This window comes from Ochotona curzoniae, unplaced genomic scaffold, assembly GCF_017591425.1.
Source record: "Ochotona curzoniae isolate NIBS_2020 unplaced genomic scaffold, NIBS_Ocur_1.0 contig_1, whole genome shotgun sequence".
Lineage (NCBI taxonomy): Eukaryota > Metazoa > Chordata > Mammalia > Lagomorpha > Ochotonidae > Ochotona > Ochotona curzoniae.
Genome location: NW_024464918.1, coordinates 27,586,922 through 27,603,494, shown reverse-complemented (window position 1 = coordinate 27,603,494; position 16,573 = coordinate 27,586,922). Strand labels below are relative to the sequence as shown.

Here is a 16,573-nt window from a genome sequence, read left to right as displayed (position 1 = left end):
AGGCATCTCAGATCCTCAGTTTACTGATCTATAAAATGGGACTGCAAATGCCACCAACCTTGTGGGAGTAAAAGGAGATAATGTGTGCAAGAATTAAGCATGGTGCCAACTCGACCTAGAGCAGTCACCACCTGCCTTGAACCAGGCTCCACTGTAGGAGCTGAGAGGTGGATCCCATGGTGTGTCCCGAGCTTTGATTTCAGAAGATGTAGATCCCAGAGGCATCCAAAGCTCAAAAAGAGACATAACCCAGGGAGTACATGAACTGAAGCTGGAGCTAAGGAATGTGGAATAGCAAGAAACTCTGGGGAACCTTTGAAAGATGTAGCTTAAGTAGGAAGAATATACCTGAAGCTTTGCATTTTATTTACTTATTTTTTGGTTTGAAAGATGGAGACAGAGATCTTCCATCTACTGGTTCTCTTGCCAAATGTGCACAATAGCCAGGGCTGAACCAAGCCAGTACTAGGAGCCCAGAACTCCATCCAGGTCTCCCACAGGCACCCAAGTACTTAAACCATCACATGTCACCTCCTCCCGAGAGTGTGCATTTGCAGGAAGAAGTAGAACCAGAGCCAGGAACCAAGCCCAGACACTCCTGAAAGAGATACGGGCCATCCAAGTAACATCTTGACCTCTGTGCCAAATGCTCACCCTAGTAGCTACACAACTTTTTAAAATGTAGGAAGGAGGGCCCAGCGCTGTGGCCTGGTGGCTAAAGTCCTCACTTTGAGTGTGTTGGGATCCCATATGGGCATCGGTTCTAATCCCGGCTGCTCCACTTCCCATCCAACTCCCTGCTTGTGGCCTGGGAAAGCAGTCGAGGACAGCCCAAAGCCTTGGGACCCTGCACTCGAGTGGGAGACCTGGAGGAGGTTCCTGGATTCTGGCTTCGGATCGGCGCAGCGCTGGCTGTTGCAGTCACTTGGGGAGTGAATCATCGGACAGAAGATCTTCTCCCTCCTCCTCTCTGTATATCTGACTTTGCAATAAAAATAAATATATCTTTTTTTAAAAATGTAGGAAGGAAGGGTAGCCAATATGGAAGTTATTGCAACAACTTTGCCAAGACCCGAGTGCCCACAGAATCCATCTGTTAACTTGGGAGTTGTGACAGGGGATGAATCCCAGGAAGTGCCAATTCATTAGATTCACTCACTTGCCCACTCATGCATGCAGCTTATGCCAGAGTGTCCATGCTAGGTGCTAAGGAGCTGATGTAGCATGAGCCCTGAAGAAACCTGCACCCAACTCCCTGCAAAGCAACCCTGGAGATGGATCCTGCAGCCAAAGACCAGCAGGGGGAAAGGTCAAAATTAAAACTGAAAGGAAAGAGAAAGAAACAGCACAAACCACTTCTGATGCCAAGACCAGGAGGATGACTGTGATGTTCAGAGTGTGAGAGGGGGCCTTCAGAAGGCTTCTCCTCCTTCTCTCAGCTCCGGAGACAATTGTCACTTCCACAAAGATGGTGCCATGGCCTGGGGACCACCCCACACAGCAGCAGCAGGCACCACCAGGACTGTGCCCACTCAGAGCACCCTATGCCTTCTTCCTGCCCATGTGCCTCTCCGCATCTCCTCGTTGCTCCCTTTTGCTTTGCACCAAAGGGCTACCCCTTTTCAGCAGCTTTCTGTCCTGGCATGAGCTGCCTCTCGGGGACCACAAGTTCCCATCTGAAGGAAGTGGATTTACAAGGGGGTGGCCCTTCAGCCTCACCAGGGAGCAGCTCTTTGGGATTGCTGTGTTCACGCTTCTGGCTAGGGCAGTGCAGGGTGGGGAGTGGTGGCTATTAAAACAAAAAGCCCTGGTCTTGGTAGGGCCCCAGTTTGATTGAGATAATTAATTACTGTGATCCCACTGGTGCAGTTTCACCTTTGCAGCTCCTAGCTCCTTTGTAGTAGTGCAGGGGTGAACAGTCCCATAGCTACAGAGATGAGACAAGCTCCAAGGGGCTAAAGAATTGGCCTGAGGAGATGGACAACATGCCATGAGTTGACAGCTGCACGTGGTCCTAGATACACCCCAAACAGCCTTACTGTTCTGACTTTCACGGGACTGTGAACATGGATTAGTACTGGCTGTATCTGGGCCTTGGGCTCTAGGTCCCACTCTTTGAACTGGAACTTCTGCCTCCTCACTGATGATAGAAGCCCAAGCTGAGAGCTGGAGGGAGAGATGCCAAGTGGCCCATGTGGATTTCTGAACCCTGCGGGGACAGATGGATTGGTTAGGTATCCTGAGAGACTTCTTGCTCTTACCGTTAGGGTGAGGCAAGTGGGGAGTTCTGGTTATATAACAGCTGGCCGCTCTGTGGTTAGGTCTGTGCAGGCAGCTGAACCTGGAATTGAGTCCCAGCCGAGCACTGGGAAATAGGTCACTGGGCTATGTTAATCTTGATTTTCTCATCTGTAGAATGGGAGTGACGGTTTCACTCTCATGGGACTGCTGTGAAGATGAAACTAGTCCGTATCTGTGTCTCTGGGCATGCTGTCCCGGACATGGGGAGAACCTGATGACTATCGGTTCACCATTCATCATGGACGGGAGAATAAACAGGCTCAGGAGGATGACATGGAGGGAAGAAGTTGGAGCAGCAAGAAAAGGGCTCCAACCTGCTATGGAGAGGGAGCATAGGAGGGGCAAGTATGAAAGCAGGGGACAGGGAGGGCTTTTTTTTTTTAATTTATTTATTTTTATTGGAAAGTCAGATTTACAAAGAGGAGAGACAGGAAGATCTTCCATCCTCTGGCTCACTCCCCAAGTGGCTACAACAGCCAGAGCTAAGCTGATCTGAAGCCAGGAGCTTCTTCCAGGTCTCCCACATGGGAGCGGGGTCCCAAGGCTTTAGGTGGACCTCTGCTACTTTCCCAGGCCATAAGCAGGGAGCTGGATGGGAAATGGGGCAACCAGGATATGGACCAGGGCCTACAAGGGATCCCGGCAGATGCAAGGCAAGGACTTTAGCCACTAGGCTATCGGGAAGGGCTTTTAAGGGGCCCTCGTGCAGGCTGTCTTACTGGCTTTTGGTCAGCCAGCAAGGACTGATAGAGCCCTAAACCAGAGCTCCCTGGGAATGGGCCTGACCCCCGGGCCCGCTGCTTTCCAAAGCACAGGTCTACCCCTTCCTGTCCACTACAGTCACTTGCCAGTTGTGCCGCCAGCTGCCTTGAGAGCCCCATACCTGGAGACAGCCAGGGATTTTGCCCTGGGAGGGCCTTATCAAAACCCGCAGGTGAGGAATTGCCATCGCCGCTCCTAGTCTCCCTCATACCTCGTAGCTACTCAGTCCCTAAGCCCCGCTCATCACACCCACAGAATTCCGAATCTCCAGCGCATGCTCCCTCAGGGACACATGAAGGCTGTCTGGTGTTTTGTGCCCCCTAAGATTTCCCATATCTAGTGTGACAGTGTTGAGGTAGGGAGGCCTTTAAGAGCTGGAGCCTGGTGAGAAGCAGTTAGATCACTGGGGATGCTGCCCATAATGAGATTAATAGAGTGGCTCTGGTGAGCACCCAGTTCCCATGAGGGCAGACTGTTCTAGAAGAGCAAGGCTGTCTCCTCCTGGCTTCCTGTTACCACACAATCCCTCTCTCACATGCCTTTACCATGAAGGCCTTCTATCATGAAGGTCTTACCAGAGGCCAAATGGGGCTTCCTCATCTTGAACTTGGCAGTCTTCAAGACTGTGCAGAAAATGGACCACTTTCCTTTATCAAGAACACAAAGAAAAAGTGTTAGGCCCACAAGTACACTGCTGGTAACAACCAGGAATGCAGACCTTGTAGCCCAGCACTGGGCACAGGAGACATGCCTCAAACAGTACTAAAGCATGTGCTGTGCTCAGTCTGTGTTCTGCACACAGCTGCAGTGAATCAGAGGTGACTGTTCATGTGTGAGCTTGCTCATAGGAGGAGAAACAGCCCCTAGCAGGCCGAATCAGAGCCGAATGGCCCTAATGTGAGCTCTGGTCCTGCCTGGTGTCCTTCTCTGGGGAGACAAGTCAGCTCCCTTAAACCTTGGAAAAGGATTGGAATCTCCAGGAAAGGCTTCCTGGAGGTGATGAAATTTAAAGAGGCAGGAAAGAGATTCCCCTTCAAAAGCATGGTCCCCATTCCACAGCATTTGCCAAGAGTATCCTCAGAGCAGTGATGAAGTTAACAATGCCAGCCACCTCCAAGGGGCTGGGATTTGCCCCAGGTGAGTCAGGGTCATTACCTTCCTGGTGCCTTTTGGCTGTTCCCAGGATAAAATTCCCCCCTGTGGGTGAGATGGAAACCCAAAATGAAACTTAGCTGGACTTCCTGGACTCGAGTGTCATCCGTGTCTGTTGTCAGCAGCAGCTGCAGCATGACCAGGTCCAACCTCATCACCACCACCATCATCATCACCTCTCCCGGAGGCCTGGTCTGCTCTTGGGGTTAGAATGCCCTACTTTCTGGTGGGCAGTGTGTTTTGTGACTGGGCTTTTGGGCACCCTATTTTCCTACAATGGGGGTAGTATTTGGGGGGACCAAATGAGACTAGATGAACTAGGTAACTGGTGCAAGGCCTGGTACCCTGTGGGGCTGGGGTCCTGTTCCCTGCCCTTCCCCTCCTGTCTTTCTTAGATTCCTTCTGTGTCTTCTCCCCGCTGCTATCCTAGAGTCCAGGCTCATTGGAGTGCAGCATTTGCATAGAGATGAGACCTCCCCCCCGGGGAAATTCCCCGTGGTGACCAGGCTTCCTTTCTGAGGTCAGGCCACATCAGCAGATACTTCTCCTTCCTCTCTGGCTTGCCCCAGCCACCGGCTGACTGTAGCCCCTCTGCTATGTAGATGTAGGCCTGGGCACCCAGGTTGAGTCTCATCCTTTGACTCTGAGTGCTGTCTAGAAGGTGATGTGGAGGCCGGATGAGGGACCTGGATAAAAAGCAGTGCAGTGATCCTCCCTAAGGGGCAGAGGGTAGTATAACAGGAAGTAGGTGGTCAGAAGCCTGCATTGTAACATGAGATCATTAACTACGCCCTCCCTATGCCTTAGTTTCCCCTTCTGTCCACTGAGAAGATTGATCAAGATAATCTCCACCCTTAGCTACAGATCTGATAGACTAAGAAGTTACTTCCTTTAGCAGCATGGTTTTGCAACATTTGTTCTTGGATCTTTGCTTTTGACAAGAATCTTGCAACATACTTCCCTAAATATGTTTCCTTGGGAACTACAACTTTGCAAAACACACCCCTGAATCCCGTTTTTCAAATTTTTTTTTCAGATTTATTTTTATTGGAAAGGCATATTTATGGAAAAAAGGAGATAGAAGGATTTTCCATCTGCTGGTTCACTCTCCAAGTGGCTGCAACAGCCAGAGTTTTAGCCCATCCAAAGCCAGGAGCCAGGAGCTTCCTCCAGGTCTCCCATGCAGGTGCAGGATCCCAAGGCTTTGGGCTGCCCTCATTTTCTCAGACCACAAGCGGGGAGCTAGATGGAAAGTGGAACAACCAGGACAGGAACTGGCACCCACATGGGATCCCAGCACTTGTAAGATGAGCATTTAGCCACTGAGCCATCATACAGGACATTTGCTGTTGAAATTCTGACAGAATTACACATGCTTCCTCTTCTCTCAGTGACTTAATCTGAATTTTTGTTTTGTGTTTTGCCTCCACCACAAATGATATTCTGTAATCCACAAACTGATACAAGGAACTCTTATCCCTTCATATTCTAAGATCTATAGCCCTCAGTCTCTGTCCGGGTACTGAACAGGTATCGTCCCTGCTACCTAAAGGGAAATAAGTTGGGGGAGCTCTGTGCCCCAAGAAAAGTGAGGTCCTGAGGCTACCTGCACCAGAACCAACTGCTAGGAGGCCAGGAGTCATAACTTTGCACCTTAGAAACACTGAGGAGCTTTGTACATGCCTGTGCCCAGGCCACACCCTCAAATATCTAATTTAACTGGTCTGGAGAATAGCCTGGGCATTTGTGTCTTTTTAGAGCTCTCCAGGTGTGTCCAGTATGTGGGCAGGACTAGGAACCACTGATCCGAGACCTCCATTGTATAATCACTTCAAAGGCCATGGATGCTGACAAGCTTCTTGCTGTAATATTCTTTCAAAAACCATCGTATGGGCCTGGCTCAGTAGCCTAGCGGCTAAAGTCCTGGCCTTGCACGTGCAGGGATCCCATATGGGCACCAGTTTTAATCCCAGCAGCCCCACTTCCCATCCAGCTCCCTGCTTGTGGCCTGGGAAAGCGGTCGAGGACAACCCAAAGCCTTGGGACCCTGCTCCCATGTAGAAAACCTGGAGGAGGCTCCAGACTCCTAGCTTTGGATCAGCTCACCTCCAGCCTTTGTGGACATTTAGGGAGTGACTCAATGAATGGAAGATCTTCCCTTCTTTCTCTCCTCCTCTCTGTATATCTGACTTTCCAATAAAAATAGATAAATTTTTTAAAAGAGAGAGAACCATCGTAACAGGTGCCTCTTTTAGGCATACAGTAATTGCCGGTGTCACAGACAATGAGCTTTGACTTCCTTCGTAGATGAGGAAGGTGAGAGACAGAGAGGAAACCTCTGATGAGGTCATCTAGTGACTTAGTTCCCTCAGTGGGCCTGGCACCTAGCAGGGAGATGCAGACGCGAATCATTTTGTAAATATCTGTCCGTGTATCCCTCATCTGGAAAAGTTGCTGTCGGCTCCTCAGACAATTATTTACAATCAGGATTATTCAATGTGTGTCAGAAAGAGAGGGAGAGCTTTCTTGTTTGTGGATTCAGGACAGGGTCCATCACTAACAAGCCCGTGTCTTTTCTCAAGACCTACTTCCCACTGTGCCCGACTGTCTTCCTAAGGTGCCGCTTGGATCAGCTCATTTGCAGCCTCAAGAACCTGTCATCAGTGGAAGCAAAGCCTTCCATAGTTCCCTGTCACAGAGTGAAGGCAAAAATGTTCAAGGCTCCAGGTTTGTCTCTAACCTTCTTAGTCGTACCTGTCTCCGTGTGTGCTCCCCCAGTCTCCCACTCTCCCTAATCTCGGAGACTTTCTTCTTTTCCCTCCAGCATTTCATTATCCATCCCCCCTCCTCCTCCTTGCCTTTCCTCCCACCCACCTTCTTTCCATTCATTGATTGCCTGCTGTGTGTGAGGTACTCGGGAGCTAGTGAAAATCAAGGTGAACTTGTCCCTGGACACCTGGGGCTTGTCCTCCAGCACAAGGCTTCTTTGTTGACATGCCACAAGGCCAACCCTGTTACCTGTGCAGCCAGATATGTTTCGCTGAGGGGATCTGACCTGTGTGTTGCAGGCTGTTTAGCAGCACTCTGGCTGCTGCCCACTGAAAGCCGGAGGAGGTGTATTTTAGCTGAGACAGAAGAAATAAGTAGACATTGGCAAGGTGAGAAGGCTCGTGACTGGGAGAGTGCTACCGCAGAGGCCAAGGTTAAGTGTCAGGAGTACAAAAGGAGGGGAAAGTACCTGCCACATTTAAGGAACCCCCAAACCATCAGGCTGTGGCTGGAATGGGGCTGGGAGTAGATGATGAACAGAGGTCAAACATGAAAAGGCCTTGTATGAGTTTGTCTGCCATGGATGGGCAGTCATCAGACCTAAGTGAGCTATATGTCATGGACAGCTGACTGATAATGTGCAGGGCTGCCTGTGCAGTAGTGAGCTCCCCATCACTGGAAGTATGTTATTAGAATGTGTGTGACTGTCTGCCAGTGGGTGTGTTAGGGAGGACGCACTTGCTCTGGATGGGCTATTGAAACAGCAGACATCTGAAAATTCTTGGCTCTGACTGTTCCAGCTGCCTATCTTCAAAGTTGAGATCAAAAGCTAACTACCGGCTTGAAGGGACTTTGCAAAAGCCTTGGATTGATGCTTATGTTGCTCAGAGAGGTGGGAGCACACCCACAACCTTGCACTGGCTTGTGACTGCGAGTTCTCCTGGGCCACCTGCACATGGGCAGATGCATTGCAGTTCAGAGAGCTTCCCAAAATGCTACTGAGTGTCAAGGTCACACTTGGAAATTAATTAAAAAGACAGATTCTCAGACCATCCTTCTCCCCTCTTCCCAATGACTCTGATTGCTCAGGCCTGTGGTCGGGCCTAGCAATCTGCCAACCCTCAGTGGGGGGCCTAGGCGCAAGAGGACTTTCTGTCCTTGGGGAATTTTCAGGAAAGTTGATGATGCAGCAAATCCATAGAGTCAAATCCATCCATTCCTTCAGTGGGTGGCAAGAGGCTGTTGTGAGGCTGGTGCAACGTCTGCTCTCATAGCACTAGCACTAAGAGTGGGGCTGGGTAATCCCAGGTGGAGAGTGGTGCTGGGCATCGCCCTGTGCACCCACCTCCTGTGGTGCAGTCTGAGTCTCACTCCTGCAGGTGCTTTCTGGAAGCACCGCAGTGGTTTCAGCATTTATGTGGGAGTGGTGCCAGGACCCTCTGCAGATACCAACATTTGCAGGTGCTCAAATTCCCTGGCATGGCACCTGCCCATCACTTGTGCACATCCTCCTGTGCACTTGGATCCCCTCTTGATGACTTACAACACCTAAGACAATGCAAAGGCTGTGTCTGTTGTTTTTAGACTGCATTGTTGTTGCAGGAAGAACAGTAAAGGAAAGAAGTCTGTGCACATTCAGCAAAGACACAGCCTTATCTTCCCAGTTTCCACCCACGGAAGTGGAAACTGTGGATATGGTGGGTCAACTCTGCCTGGGTTTGAATTCCAGCCAAGTTACCTATTAGGAGTCGCCTAAAACCGCAAGAATTCTGTTTCCTTATTTGTGAAACAGTGGAACCAGACTCCAAATGCTTCCATGAGGAACCCCAGCAATAATTCATCCACAGCACTGAGTATTGACCCAGCACCACAGGAGTTTTCATGCTCAGTGTTGGCGCTCTGATCACCTGACTCTCCGGTCCCCACCCCCTGATGTCTCCTTCTTCTGACCTTCTGGACTTCCTTTTAGCATCCGAGTGGAAGCTCCCTGGTGGCCATCTAGTCTGATTCTTTCACATCACAGAAGGAGAAGCTGAGAACTGAGAGGGGAAAGGCACTTGCCCAGAGACTCCACCCAGCAGAGTCATCATTCATCCAGCTCTCCTGAGGCCCAACTCAAGGGTCTCATCTTCTGATATGCATCCCACAGCTTGGACAAGAAATGTGATTTCAGAGAATGCCAGCCAGGCTGGAAGAGGGATACTGTGGTGAAGTTGGAGATGCTGATTGCTTTTAGTGTTTCAACAGACAAAGGCCAGAGCTGATGTGCCCCTAGTCAGGAAGATGAGGGTCCTTGAGCCTCCTCCATCCTTCAAACTTCCTCTGTTACTTGAGACTCCGTGCACAGGAACCAGCCTGAGCCAGGCTTGGGAAACAACAGAGGATCTGTGATTATTGCGCTTGGAAAGGCCACATATTCCTGCTCCCTACAGAGAGAGGGGTCCATGAATGGGAATATGTTTCATCTTTTTGCCCTGGTCATTTGTCCAGTAGCACTCTCTGTGGTGCTGGGCTTGTCTGTGCTGCTAGAAGGGTAGCCACACACCACATGAACTATGGAATCCTTGTAAAGTAGCCCGTGCTGCTGAGGGGCTGGGTGTGGTGTAGGGAGGAGCACTGGATTAGGAGTCAGGAAGTTCCCTCCCTTTACTCACTTGGAAAGTCACTTCCCCTGTCTGCCTTCACTTCCTCTTCTCCACTGTGAGGTCTCTGAGCAAGGAGGTCTCTCTAGTATCTCCCTATACAATCGCCATTTGAAGATCACAGAGCCATTAGGACTGGGCTCTTGGTGGACTTTTCCCCACTCCAAACCCCTGCCAGTGCTGCATGTGGCTGCTTGTGCCTTGGCCCTGTTTATTTCTTCCGGTGCACCTTTGATAACACTGCCCTCATGTGCTTCAATCCATGCCCCATTCATAGCAAACCATTTCTAGTTCTCTTTACACATTCTAGTCCCCTTGCTAAGCACACCCTTGCAGGTCTTGGCTGAGATGTCGCTTCCTCCAGGAAGATCTCTCCAATCCCCAGATTCTAACCAGACACTCTTGTCCAGGCTTCATAGCTCCTTGCATTTCTCCTGCCCAAATACAGCTCTGTCACACTTGATTAAAATTCCCTATTCATTCGCACAAAGCCATCCTGTGGGATAAAATCATCTATGATGATGGATGTTCTGGAAACATGCGGTTGTGTATGGTAGTCACACGCAGTCCCTGAGCCTTGAAAGGTGGCTAGTGCTACTGAGGGACTGAATGTTTTGTTGAAATGTAGTCCAATCATGTTTAAAGATCCATGTGTGGCTAATGGCCACTCTTGGACAATGCTTCCCCAGAGTCTGTGAGCTCTGAGAGGACAGGAAACAGGTCTAGTTTGTCCATCTCTGTGTCCTCAGGATGAGCAGAAAAGATGAGCTTATCCAGATCACTTTGGCGCCTGCTTCCTTAGCATCTTTGTGGCAGAGGAACTGAGACCTTATACTGATGCCGAGGCTGACTGTAAACTGTTGTTTTACTTTACCTTCACATGGTGCAGACAGAGGTACAGCATGGCTTATTGTCCCCGTTGTACAGCAGGGGATCACTGAGGCTCGGGATAAGGGAGAGCTTGCTCAGCCTCTGCAGCTGCGAGTGCAGCATTGGGCTACTCCTTGGGCTGTAGCTGGAAGTATCTTTGGCATTATTTGACATGCACATACGACAGACAGGGCAGTAAAGTGGACACGGATGGCATTGGAATGGGGCAGGAAGATGTGGGCTGGCCACAGAGATCTTTCTCAGAGCCCTGAGCTCTGGAATCCCCCATCCCCAGAAGAAGAGAAAACAGAGGCCCTGCCCCTGCGCCTGTTCCCAAAGATTTCAGCTCTTTCTCAGTACCCACTCCCCGCCCTGGAATTCACAGCCAGTGACAGCCAGTCTGGGAAGTGACAGGTGGAGACCGAGAAGAGAAGGGCCCTGAGCCTTGCCAGGGGGCGGGATGGGGCTGCCTGGCTCCTCCGTACTGGGGAATTCCCCTCTTTGCCTGCAGTCAGCTCAGCCCAGCCCTCCTTCCTGCAGACACACAGAGAGCCTAGCGCGAGCGGCTGCCCAGGGGACGTTAGCCCCCCGCGGAACACACCTTCACCTCTCCTGACTTTTCCAGGTAAGTGACCCGGGACAGGGGAAAGGGCTCAGGGGACAAGGGTGCTGGAGCCAAAAGACCTCCTCATGCCCAGTTCTCTACAAGGAACTACCTTGCCCCCTCTTCCTGCCAGTTGGGCTCCATGGGTCCCCAGTTCAGGTTGCTCTGTAACCTGGTCCACTCCGACCCCCACGTCTTAAGCTTTGGCCTTTGCTCCTTGCCTGGTCCTCTTCTCCCATCTTCTTACTTCTTCTCCTCTCTTCCTGCCCTCCTTTCCTTGCCCTGCCTTCTCAAACTTGTCTTCTCTCCAGTCGCTGAAACCTTCTCCAAAGACAAGGGAAAGAAAGACCTATTCTGGTCTTAGGGCTCCCCCCTGAGAAGGGAGTCAGGGTGCCAGCATGAATGTGACCATGTGTATCTCTGTGTGAGAGCGTGTCAGATCTGCCTGGGTGTATGAGTAGGGCCATGAAAGCCCATTACTGAGCTTGCTGTGTATACAGTCTGGGTAAGTGTGTGAGAGGGAAGACGTGAGTGTGTGTTGAACATATTGGAAGCACAGAGCCAGCTAGCAGTAAACCCAGTGGGGCTTATACCACCCCTACCCTGTGCCTTTTTGGACAGCATGCCAGAGCTGGGACTCCTGAACACTAGGGTTAAGGGGGATCTCTCCTGTCTCTTGCCTGCCTTATTCCTGGGGTTGCTGGACCCTTCTAAGGGGGAACCCTTAGCCTAGAGCCTGAGGTGCTGGGAGTAGGCCAGCGCTGGCAGGCAAAGTGGTGAGGCAGTCTCCTCTTTGAATACAAGCAGTCCAGACTTTCCAAAGCCAGTCAGAGGCCCAGCCCAGGGAAGTCCCTGGCCAGCAGGAGTGAGGAGTGCAGGCCATGGCTCCTGGGAGTTTCTGTGTTGCCGAGTAGAGAGAGAAAAGGGAGTGGAGAGGAGCCATGTGGGACTGAAAGAGAGGCTTGCTCTTCGGGCCCTGTCAGGGCTTCCCGGGATTGGGAAATACTTCCCGATTGTGTGGATCTGCCTCCCAAAGGGGCTGAGCTGGGCACTGATCTCTTCCTACTTCCAGGAGAGGGACAAGAGGCAAGCTCAGGCTCGAGCCTATATCCAGCTGATACCTTGAACTGATGCCAGGAAGGTCAGAGGAAAAGAAGCTGGAGCAGAGGAGACCCAGGACCCCTAGGAAGGAACTGTGGGAGGAGTCTGACTGGGCTACAGAGGTGACAAGGCCGGGAATTTCCCCCAGTGTCACTTTGCTTTTTCTTCTCCTCCAGCAGGGCCCTAGAAACTAAAGAGGCACAGGCTAGCACAGGGATGGGAGAAAAACAACTGGGATGGAGAAAGATGCAAACAGGAAGGCGCCTGCAGTAAAGGTCAGCAGGAATGCCCTCCAGCCAGGCGTCTCCTCCCACAACATTCTGTGAGGTCTAGGGCAAGTTGCCTCTCAGCACTGGGCCCTGGGATTCTGGGAGTGGGGCATGGGGGAGGAGGCAGAGAAAGGGAAACAGCTCCTACTGTCTATCCCTGAGGCCAAGCCATGTGATCTTAATCCTTATTGCCTTTCCTTGCAAACCAAGCACCATTATAATCTTCAAGAATGTTAAGGAGGCACTGAGCTGAAGGTATCTGGACTGTGTTGGAAGCCCAGGGCTGTTTTGACTCCAGACCCATACCTTAACCTACCACCCCGCATGACGTATCTCCTGGAAAAGGGGCAAGTTGTGGGCATCAGATGATTTCATCTGCCTTAGGATTGCAAATGAACGGGTGCAGCCATGACTGTCTTAACTCTCTCATGCAGTTGCTTAGCAAGTAGGGACGAAAGAGTTTAAGATGCTTTTGTGAACTAAAAGAGGGAAGCTGGGGCCATACACTTGGCCTGTTTTACTTAACTTCTTAGTGAAAGAATGTACCTGGTATAGTGGTGGTTAGTCTCATGTGCTTGAAGTATATTATCTCATTTAACTATCACCCGGATATCTCTTTAATGTACATACACATCAATGCCAAAAAGTACCTAGAACCACTGTAGGGGTTTACATTCCTAAGATGTGTAGATAAGGAAGAAACCCTTGGCCTAGTTCACTAGCTCTATGCCTTAAGTTCCACTCACACCTAGCAGCCTCCCAAGGGAAGGGGGCCTGTACTTGTCCAATGGAAAAACTCCATGTCCCATTGAGTTAGGAGCATAAGCCTGGAGTCCCCAGCTCAAATTCTCAAACTCCACTTGAGACCTGGAGACTTCTGCCCTTCTCTGGCCCTAGGTGTGGCTTCAGCTTTCTGAGGAAGTGGTTGAGTCTGATCACTTCTAAAGGCCCTTGCATGGTGCCAGCTCTTGCTGTGCTCCAGGTCTTGCTTGCTGGCAAATTCCTAGCACGATGCTTAAGAGCAGTGGGTTTATGAGGCCATACTTCCGTGGTCCAGATGCTTGCTGCTCTGTGAGACTGTGGGCACTCAAAGGTGGTTGAGAGATACCTCATGTGTAGGTATGAGCTCCTCACCCAGCAAACATTCCATAAACACTACCTCTTGATGCCTTCCAAGTGCAGCCTGCCACTATCTTCTGGAACTTTATTTAGAGATAAATTGATGACAGGTGGATTTCTTGGTGTGCTGTTTATGTCTTTCAACTGTGTTTTTGGGTCTGATTTTGGAGCCACATCAATAGAGATGGTGGAGGAGGAAGGTGGGGTGGGAAGGAGATTGGGAAGTTGTGTGCTTTGAAACATAACACAACACAGCACGGGACCTGTTGTCACTCTGGAAAAGCAAGAGGCTGCCACCCACTTGAGTCACTCACCTGCTAGCATCAGGCCCAGATTCCTGACTTGGAAATCCCCTTGCAGGCCCAGGGATGGGCTTGGGTGCCTGTCTTTCATTCCTGCCACACCCTCAGAGACTGCAGGGTTCCACAGGGAACATGGATGGTGAGACGGAGCCTGGTGAAGTTGTATCAACAGCAGAGTTTTCCTCACTGCAGACTACATGTGCCATTCTCATATCTCACCAGCCTTCTGTGAGCTGAGCTTGTCTTATGCTCACAATCACCTGAAGGGCAGGTACAGTTATCCTGTTTGTAGAGAGGAACCGAAAGCTTAGAGAGGCTAGTCAGGTGCTAAGAGGTTGAGTGGGGATTGGAACCCCATCTGTGAGATCCGCAGCCTGCTGGCTTTCTCAGGTGCACTAGCAGGGTGCTGGATGGCAAGTGGACCAGCCAGGACTGGAACTGAGATGGTGGAGTTGCTAGTGGTGGTTTAAACTGTTGTACCACCATGTTGGCCCCTTCTTTTTCATAAGTATAATGAGTAACAGAATATTGTTCTGAGAATCTCATATCACCTTTGAAATAACTGAAGGCGCCCTAGGACATCACAGAGCCTGACAGAGAATCCTATGTTTAGGGGAAGGACTCTGGGTGCTGACCAAGTTACCGTTGACTGACCATGTGTCCTTACTGTAAAATTAGAGTATATATGAAATAGTCTCCCTAATCCTCTCTGAGAATCCTTTCTGAGGACAACAGTCTGCCATTGATTAAATTTTGAACATCAATTCCCAGGGGGTTGGGAGTCTCATGTATCATGTCTCTGCTAAAGCTACTGTGGCAGCCCCCCCCCCGGCTTGCAGTAGAGTAGACAAATCACTCACACCCAATGGTGAAAGAGAGTTTATTTTTTAAAAAAGGATTTATTTGTTTTCAGGGCTGAGCAATAGAGATGGAGAGACAGGGTCTTTACTTTGCAACTTGCAAAGCAAGAAGTGGGAAGGCAAAGTCTCAATTCCTAAATTACCTGAGGGCTCCAGGGCGGTGAGGTGATCCAGATTACAGTTAGGTTTGAGCCAGGACAGGTCAGTTTGTGCCTGGAGACCTTCCTGTGATTGGTCAGCAGTGAGAGGCTGCAGTGTTTTCTAGATGACTGCCTAGCAGAGTTGGGTCTGCCCTGTCTGTGGTCTCTGGATGGATTAGGTATTGTTCCATTGGGTCAGGGCTTGGGGTTCATGTGACACTCTCAGAAAAGAGTCCAACGTCTGGATGTTAACCAGGAAGGGGGTGACTGAATTCTGAGATGGTCTTAGGGTCTCATGGGTCTGTGTGATTCCCTTAACTTGGAGGGAGGGAGCCAGGATTCTGACATTAGGGGTGTTAGGGATGGAGGTACCATGCCATTGCTCAGCTCTGCGTGCAAGAGCTGTTCTCCACCCAAAGGCCCTACTGCCCAGGGGCACTGCTACCCTTTTGGAATGGGCACCTCTCTGAAATAAAATAATGGGCTTACCGAAAAGATAGCTTCACTAGAAAGTAAGTTATCGTTCCCTAACTGATCTAGTACATTCCACTGCCTGCTGGGATACACTCTGTGATTATATTTAGAGCTTGTGACTAGATTTGGAGCTTGGTTTAGCCCCCGGGAGCTTAATTAATCTCCCTGTGCCTAGCCTCATCCACATTTTAGGGTGGCTGAGTGAACAAAATAATGCCCGAAGTGTTCACCATGTCTGGAGCAGTGAGTGGGGAACTCAACAGAATGCTTTAAGCTGGGGATCTGGCTGCAGATCTGCTAGGAGCAGCCCAGGAGTGCCCAGAGGCGCCGGCTTTGGCCCAGCTCCGCACGCTGACTGCCTTCTGGCAAGTCCCCTCGCGCCCAGGCTGCGGCCCGCCGGCCACCAGCGGGAAGGGCCTCGGTGGTCTCCGCGGCTCTCGCCTCCGCTCTGAAATTCCGGCTTTTAAGCTGACCTCAGGTCTCGGCCCGGGACTTCCGGCGAGGGGAGTGTCGCGCGGCGCCGTGCCGACGCTCACGGCGGCGTCCGGTCTGGGAAGCCGCTGCGGGAGGCGAAGGCTGCGGAGGGACACCGCTCGGGAAGCCCGCGACCACCCCGCCGGCTCTGGGCTCCGGTGGAGCCCGGCGGCCGCTGTTTACCTCGCGACGCCCCACCCCCGGCAGCCGCAGGCCGCTCGGAGCGCGCGGCGCCATTGGGCCGGCGGCCTGTCAGTCGCCGGGGACTTTCCCAGAGGTGGGGCGGCCCGGTCCGGGAACTTCCTTGTCCTCCGACCTGTACCCCTGCCCTGGCCCGGGAGCCGAGAGGGCTGCTGCGGGGCCTGAGCCTCACCTTGGGCTCTGTCCGATTACTGGAGCCGGAGACGGGGTTACTGTCCCCTTCCAGACACCGCCCTCAGGTACGTCGGCCCGCCTGGGTCAGGGATGGAGGGGGAGGAAGGGAGGCCGGGATCGGGGAGGATCCGAGCCTCGGCGGTGACGTGGCATCCGAGGGAGGTCTGGCCGGGACCCCACAGTCCCTCTGGTAGCTGCGTCCCCGCTGCGTGAGCTCCCGGGCCGGCGGGGCGCGCGTGCGCACTGCGCGCCGGGAGCCGTGCGGGGCAGCGCGCTCGGCTGGCCGACCCTCCCGCGGCGGCAAGTGGCTGGGAACCGGCGCACACGTCACTAGTTTCGTGTAAAGTTTTGGAAGCAGT

General features: G+C 51.7%; 1 protein-coding gene across 5 annotated transcripts in view; it reads left to right on the top strand.

Moving 5' to 3' along the window:
• Positions 1 to 6,445: 6,445 nt before the first annotated feature.
• TNIP1 (TNFAIP3 interacting protein 1) overlaps positions 6,446 to 16,573 on the top strand; it is a 47,974-nt gene continuing 37,846 nt past the window's right edge. The window contains exons 1-2 of one of the 5 annotated variants that reach the window (XM_040966736.1): positions 6,446 to 6,942; positions 11,037 to 11,121. The gene's annotated coding sequence lies outside the window, so the exon portion shown is untranslated. Of the gene's footprint in view, positions 6,943 to 11,036; positions 11,122 to 15,918; positions 16,280 to 16,573 lie in introns of those variants that run through there. The other 4 variants (XM_040966812.1, XM_040966897.1, XM_040966975.1 and 1 more) reach the window with 4 other exon arrangements.